Source organism: Triticum aestivum, chromosome 5D (genome assembly GCF_018294505.1).
Source record: "Triticum aestivum cultivar Chinese Spring chromosome 5D, IWGSC CS RefSeq v2.1, whole genome shotgun sequence".
Classification (NCBI taxonomy): Eukaryota; Viridiplantae; Streptophyta; class Magnoliopsida; order Poales; family Poaceae; genus Triticum; species Triticum aestivum.
Window position 1 is genome coordinate 75,233,249 of NC_057808.1, and position 7,956 is coordinate 75,241,204.

Genomic DNA, 7,956 nt, shown 5'->3' on the forward strand with positions numbered 1-7,956 from the left:
AGGTCCATCTTAACTTCTTGATGTAATACTCCAGATCCTGGTGATACACCGGCTAAGGTTAAAACTTCATCTTGCTGATAGGTGTTCCATCAGCCTTCTACCATCCAATCCTTCCATGCATATGCATGCTTAACTCAGCACGGTGAAAATAGCATAAGCGGGCGATAACTTCATGGATAGCCGTGTTTCTGTCCTTGTCATTTCCATGAGCAATCTCTCCATAGTGGATATCTCCTGCCTTAGGGTTTTCCTTGACAAAACTTTGTTTTCTAATGCTCCACGTTCCAGTCTTTCTCCGATACACCTTGATCTCGGGCATTGACGGCTTCCATAGTCTGCCAACTTCCATAAGGGTAGCCATTCCTAGGTCATACAAATCTTCAAATTCTCCTAGTCTTCAGAGTCTTCAACCGTTGTAGTTTCCATTTACACGGTAAAATCTTCTTCATTCCAAAGTGGTCTTAGTTGTCTGATATCTTGTACTTCTTGAAGTGGTCTCATCCGTCGAATCTTCAAGTGGTCCAAAGGGAAAAGGGGTATGGTCTCACTTAAAGGGAATGTTTGAATAAGCTCAGAAGAGAAAATAGGTAAAAGATCTTTTTGAAAAGAAGTTTTTAGAGAAAATCCTTCCTATGGGCTTGCTAGTTTCTAGGGTCACGTCCTATAGTCAACATGTGCTCTGATACCATCTTGTAGCGACCCGACCCGAATGGATCAAGTCTCTGTACTTAAGTGTCATCCCTGGATCGGTATGCTGACACACACAGTACTCGAGGATTTATAACAGAGGTAAATCACATGTATAAAGTAACGTAAATACTATTACCTCAATCCAAAATAGCGGAAGTAACAAGGTTGTGGATTCCCATCAACACCAACGGCAAAGTTGAGTGTAGAAATCGTAACCCTAACGTATCACTTACTCATCGTAAGAATCCTGCAACATGAAACGTCGCAGCCCGAAAACGGGTCAGCACATGGAATATGCTGGCAAATTCACACCATAGAGAAATGATGAACAAAGGCTATCACTACATGCATATATGGCTGGTGGAAAAGCTCTATGGTTATAATGTTTTTGCGAAAAGCCAATTTTTCCCTACTGCAAAGGAATAAATTTTATTTAACTATCATGGTGGTTGTTAAACATTGAGATGGTTGACAGCATCTCAATCCCAATTAAGAACGTGATTAAAATCAAATTTAAATTAAGTAACATGATGAGATACACATGATAATCCAAGAACTAGATACTTAAGATGTCCATAACCGGGGACACGGCTAATCATGATTAGTTTGTACACTCTGCAGAGGTTTGCGCACTTTTCCCCACAAGACTCGATCGCCTCCGCTTGATTCTCGCACTACATGATGTTTGAGAAACGGATGACCGAGACACAGTCTTTCAGAAACAATAACTCTTTACTCCGGGTGGACAGTTACACCTACTTTCCCTTACATCTGCTAGCCCACCTCTTCAAGAGATCATGTAACCTACTCAACTATGCTAGAGCCCATAATAGCTTGTGGCTGCACAGGGAAGTTTCTAGCATGAATAACCTCATGATCCCTTTGAGCCTGGGTGGCGGTCCTTAGAAAAACAGGCAACACTGGATTCCCCAGATGCCTCAATCCACCCAAATGTGTGTTTTAGTTGCCACCTTAAGTAAACCATTAATTCACAATCTCACATCTGTCATGGATACACTCAAACCCAATCCACGTCTACGAGCGTAGCATAGAAGTATAAGCAAACGTAGAAGTAACTCCCAAAGGTTGATATTAAAACAGGGCAATAGGTACTACCTCATCTACTTCCCGATTCCCACAGTTTAAATCAGATCCTAACCATGCAATGTTTGAGGGTTGATCTAATGCAATAAAACTGGGTAGTAAAGAGGTATGATCAAAGTGTTACTTGCATGCAATGTTGATGAAGATGATTCGCACTCAAAACTCTTGATAGTTCTACTTGTCACACTCCGTTCAATCTATCGTGAGCAAGCAATAGTAACCACACATAAGCAATCACTCAAAAGATCAGAAAGAACGAAGAAGATACTTCGGAAAACATCAAAACCAAGAAAATAACTCTTGCCACATAAAACAATTTCTAACCGTACCAAAATTACGTGCATTTGGCCTTATCAGAAAGTTTAGGTCAAGAGCTTTAATTTGCAAAAAGAATCAACTAAATCGGAGTTACGAAACTCAAGTTACGATCAAAAGAAGATGCAAATTAAAATCTGATCTAATTCAAATTTTAAAATTTCAAAAACATGTTTGAGTTGGATTACTGGATAGAGGGGATCATAACGAAGAAGTGGGTGTTGGTTTCGTTGGATTTGGACAAACGAGTAAAAAGTTGTGACCAATTGAAGATCGGGGACTAATCTGTGAATAAATTTTTCACAAATGGGTCCCTGGTTGAAAAATAAAAGAAAAAGAAAAGCTCTACAGAAAGAACGTTTGTTGCCTAACGCTAACTGATGAAAACCGTTAACTGCAAAGACTAAAGCAACGAACGTTCACTACTTCAGGAAAAACGGTTTGCAATAAAAAAACTAGCAGATCTAATCTACAACGTCGAAACTAGATCGGACGGTCGAGGCTTACCCCGGCGGTTGACGGCGCCGGCGGGGAGGAAGACGGCGGTGGTGGCTTCGGCCTCGGACGGGGCCCGCTGCTCCGGGGTCGGCGGCGACGGGCGAAGGCACGGGGAGGCGCGGCGCGATGCGACGGTGACGGCGGCGGCAGCGGTCGGGGGCGACGGAGGGGAGCGGGGCGACGGCGTGGATCTCCGGCGGCGGTGGCTAACTCCGGCGACGGAGTGCGGCGGCTAGGGAGGAGGAGAAAAAAGGGGGTTGGGGTCCCGGGGCCCAGCTTATAAAGGGGAGGGCTGGCGGTGGCTTGGGCAAGGGGCAAGAGCAAGGCGGCGGGGTGCGGTGTCCGCGAAGGACACGGCGGTGGCGGCGATGCCGTGCGGCGGCGGGAGTCCCGCGGGAGCTCAGAGACGGGTGCGAGCGCGCTGGGCTGGGCTGGCTTGGCCCGGTTGGCTGGGCCAGTCCACTTCGGCGGAGGGATTTTTTTTTAAGTAAAGATTTTCCAGACAAACAAAAATAATAAAAACAAAACAAATAAAAAATATTATATAGGCATATAATATATCAAAATTTTCAGAAAAAGATGTTTTACAGCATGGGCATTTTTCTAGCATTAAATAAAATCCACAAAAATTCAAAAAAATCAAAGAGTGCTACTGCTCTACTAAAATCCAATAAAAATCATTTTAAAAATACCAAAATTAATTCAAATTTATTTCTCTCCAATTTTCTGATGTAGGGAATCATGTTACCCTATTTCCCATATATTTTTATTTTGGAGAAAAATGATTGGAATAAAATCCAAATAACTCCAAATTGAAAATATTTCAAAAGGACTTTGAATTTGATCCTTTGAAACTCCCAACTCATATTTCATATATTATGAAGAAGTCATTTTATCTTCTCTCGTGAAAATCATTGAGTTGCTTGAAGTTTCTGAATTGGAAATATTTTCAAATGACATTCAAATATTTTCAACACCCCTTTTCATTTAAATAAATGGAAAAAGTCATGTCATCTTCTCTCCAGGGTTTTGTGATGAAAAGAATTCGAATTCATGGAGATCATAAAAGAAAAATGAAAGTTTGGGAAAGTCCTTTTATTCCCTCTCATTGAACTTTCAAAAGATTTTGAATTCACTCACTTTCAGTCAATCAATCAAACAATCAATCCAATCTATCTATTTATTATAACATTCCAAAATTTAGAATTTTCGGATGTTACAGCACCCCCGATAAACCTGCCAATCATACCAACAGAAACTATTGGGTCTTTAAACAGGCCGGCAAGCTCAACGCTGAACACAAGGGGAAAGGGCCGCCCAGCGAGGACGACGATGAAGAGCCTCGCCCAACAAACACAGGGGGGCAGAGGAAATTTCCCCCCGAGGTCAAAACAGTGAACATGATCTACGTCACTCACATCACTAAGCGGGAGAGCAAGCGCGCATTAAGGGACGTCCACACCGTAGAGCCGGTCGCCGCAAAATTCAACCCATGGTCGGCTTGTCCAATCACCTTCGATCGCAAGGACCACCCGACCAGTATCCGTCACGGAGGTTCGGCAGCTTTGGTCCTTGATCCAATCATCCACGGATTCCACCTCACGCGAGTCCTTATGGATGGCGGCAATAGTCTTAACATGCTTTATCAAGAAACTGTCCGCAAAATGGGTATTGATCCGTCAAGAATCAAACCCACTAAAAGTACCTTGAAAGGAGTAATACCTGGTATAGAGGCCCGTTGCTCGGGCTCAATAACATTGGAAGTCGTCTTCGGCTCGCCAGACAACTTACGCAGCAAAGACCTAATCTTCGATATCGTCCCCTTCCGCAGTGGTTATCACGCACTGCTCGGACGAACCGATTTCACTCGATTCAACGCGGTCCCTCACTACGCTTATTTAAAGCTCAAGATGCCCAGTCCACGTGGTGTTATAACAGTCAATGGAAACATGGAACGCTCCCTCCGTACTGAGGAGCACACCGCGACCCTCGCGGCCGAAGTACAGAGCGGCCTTATCAAGCCGCACACCTCATCGGCCATCAAGACGCCGGACATTGTTAAACGAGTCCGGCCAGTTCCGCATGCTGACAGCTCGGAAATTCCAGAGCTAGACTAGCAGTTTCGCCTCCGTCGATCGCCTCACACATCCGCAAAATTCGTACTGCGCATGCATAATTATGCACTCAAAATACCTTGGGCACCAACGGAGGCACAATACGGACATGTCTATAGTACGGTTTGACCCTGTACGACCTTCCACATTTTTTCTTCGATTATTTTTTCTCTTTTACCACAGGTACATTGAAACCTATCTATCCTACGGACTTACAAGGACTCTCTTCGAGCCCGGTTTCGTGCGGATAGCCGAAGACCATTCCTCTTAAGGAACCCCTTTCTCCAAAGCGAAAACGACGCAGACGTGCGGCAGGATGTCCAAAGGATTCTTCCGACCAAACTTTATTCAAGTACCTATATAGAGCTTTTCCCCCTATTCTTAGACACCCGGCATGTAAAATGGCCTTGGTGCTTATGGTGCCCCCTGTAAGATCACATTTTGACGTATCAATCAGATTCTAGTGAAGACAATTTTTATTCGGTATCGACCTTATTCATAGACTGTATTCCGCCTCCTCAGTTGTTTCACTCACACCTTGGCACAAAATTTCCAGGGGCTCTATGTGGCCACCTATGTGTTGCCAAACAAAAGCCCAAATAGCTTTATAGCATACTTCAGCGTCCCGAGCTCGGCATTATATGCATCGGCTCCGAATCATGTCTTTGGTCAATAGTTGGGTTGCCCTGCTCCTGTGTTTGCTACCTTACGTTCCGTTTGTTCGGCTAGGGTAGTAAAGGGAGAACTATTGCGATTGTGTTTCTGGTTCGTTCGGTCAAATACCTCAGTAGAGAAACCCAAAAACTGACTGTCATGATGCGGTGAGAGCTGGTCAGCCACTCGGCGACTCACTAAATCTTTAGCGATTTTTCCCGTATTATACGAAGGACTGTTTTTCCGGTCACATGCGTAACGCATCCGCATAGCCGCGTACATACCAGGGGCTATCTTATAGCCCCTCGTCAAACTCCTATGGCTAAGTGAGAATGGTAAAGCCACATAGTCCGATTGCCTAGTTCGCCGCACTGACACTTCCTTTACGGACCAAGGCGTTGGGTCAAGTGTGTTCACGTGCTATTCCGAACACCCCCGTAGTATCTACGTGGGGGCTGAAGCCGACGACTGGAAAACTCTCAGGAATACAAAAAACGGCCGCACAGGAGGAAAGAATTTTCAGACAAAGGCGAGATATATCACAAAGCCTTAATATATAATAAAAACGTCCTGGAAGTTCGGGTACATTTATTCGAACATAATGTCCTTTGAGCATCGACCCTCTATCAAACGGGCACCCTCTAGGACGTCTTCTAAGTAGCGCTCCGATGTGCGGTGGTCCTTGCCTACGGGAGGGCCCTCAACTGTAATAACAGCGGCCTTCATCTTCACCCAGTGCATCTTAACGCGGGCAAAGGCCATCCGTGCACCTTCTATGCACACTGACCACTTGATTGCGTCAAGTCGGGGCAGTGCATCGACAAGTCGCCGCACCAGACCGAAATAGTTGCTCGGAATGGGTTCGGCTGGCCATAGCCGAACTATGACATCCTTCATGGCTGCTCCGAACATCTTATGCAGCTCGGCCCACTTCGCCATTTGGTCGTTTAGCAGCGTCGGGTGCTCCTGCGCCGCGAACTGTGACCAGAACAGCTTCTCCGTCGTATGTCCTTCCTGAGCTTGGAAGAATTGCGCGGCGTCGGCGGCACTCTTTGGAAGATCCGCAAAAGCATCTGGAGAACTCCATAGTCGATTAAGCAAGGCATATTTCTGATCGCCAAACTTAGTCCGTAAAAGAAAGGGCTTACCAGTCGATATCTGTCCAGCCTGTCGGATCTCCTCGCGAGCCGCTCTAGACTCAGACCGCGCTTCTTTGGCTTCCTGAAGGGCCTTGTCGAGTTCGGTTTCCTTGGCTTTATTCTCCTCCTCGTGGGCGGCATCCTTGAGCTCTTGCTCTATGGCAGATATCCGCTCCTCGAACTGGCCTGGTGGCTTGTTCGGCCTTCAAATCTGCAGCCACTTTATCAGCGGCCGCATTACTCACCCTTGCCTGCTCCATGTCCTGGGCAAGTTCACCCCTGAGGGTCTCGACCTCGGCAGCGCCATCTGCAAATATGCACATAGCAGCGCATAAGCTTCAACTTAGCGTCCCAACATCAATATAGGCATGAAAGGAATATTTGAAACATACCTTGCACCTCGTCGAGCCGCTTGTTAATAAGGACAATGTCCTCATCGGCCAGCTGCAGTTTCTGATTCAGTTCGGAAACCTCAGCGGCCTGAGCGGTTGCCGCTAACAATGAAGCCTATTTTTTACCAAGAAGATAAGAACGTTATGTCCTGCACATATCAATAGATCCTCTATTCGCCCTTCTTCATGGCCAAACAGAGTCTCAGGGGCTACTATCTATATACAGGCATATTTTTCATACGGAATGTGGCCAAAGACATTACATCATATACCTCGAAGCCTGTTAGTAGGCTAGTGAAGGCTTCGTTCAGCCTGCTTTTGGCGGACTGAATCTTCTCAACCACCGTACCCATTAAGGTACGGTGCTCCTCTAAGACGGACGCGCTTTGCAGAGCGTCTACCAGAGTGTTCGGCGCCTCCAGATCAGTGGAGGTCGCCATTGGAATAGCCGATTTCCCCTCCCTCGGAGGGGGCCACTCATTCGATTCGAAAGCCGTTTGTATCTCCGGAGCGGTGTTCGGCCGGGGGCCGGATGATCCTTGGCCCCCATCGCCAGTCTTCATGGGGGTCGTGCCCCCCACATTCTCGGTAGCCAAGGTGTTATCCTCTGGCACCGTCCTGGCCCTCTCCCGCACTTCTCCGAAGCCCGGAGAAATCCTTTGGGACGACACCTCGGTGTCATCCGCCCTAGGAGGCGGGGAAGCTTATGGAGGCGTCTCGCTCTCCGTCATCTCCGGTGGTAGATCCCCCGATGACGATGATACTTGAGGGAGATCGCGGGCCGGACTGAAACACATAATTTAATATTATTCTCACAATTCGTAAAAGATTAGATGTATATCAAGCATCCTTAGGTACTTACGATGCGGCAAGGGGCTTGGCCCGGGGGCGGTGCTTGGGGATTGCTTCGGGGTTCGAATCTGAGTCGTCCGAGAGGGATATCCTTCCCCTCTTGAACGCCCCATCCCCCGAATCTATGGAGGCCGCCCTCTTTTTCCTTGAAGAGGAGGGTTCTCTTCTTCCTCCTCCTCCTCATCCTCGTCTTCATCT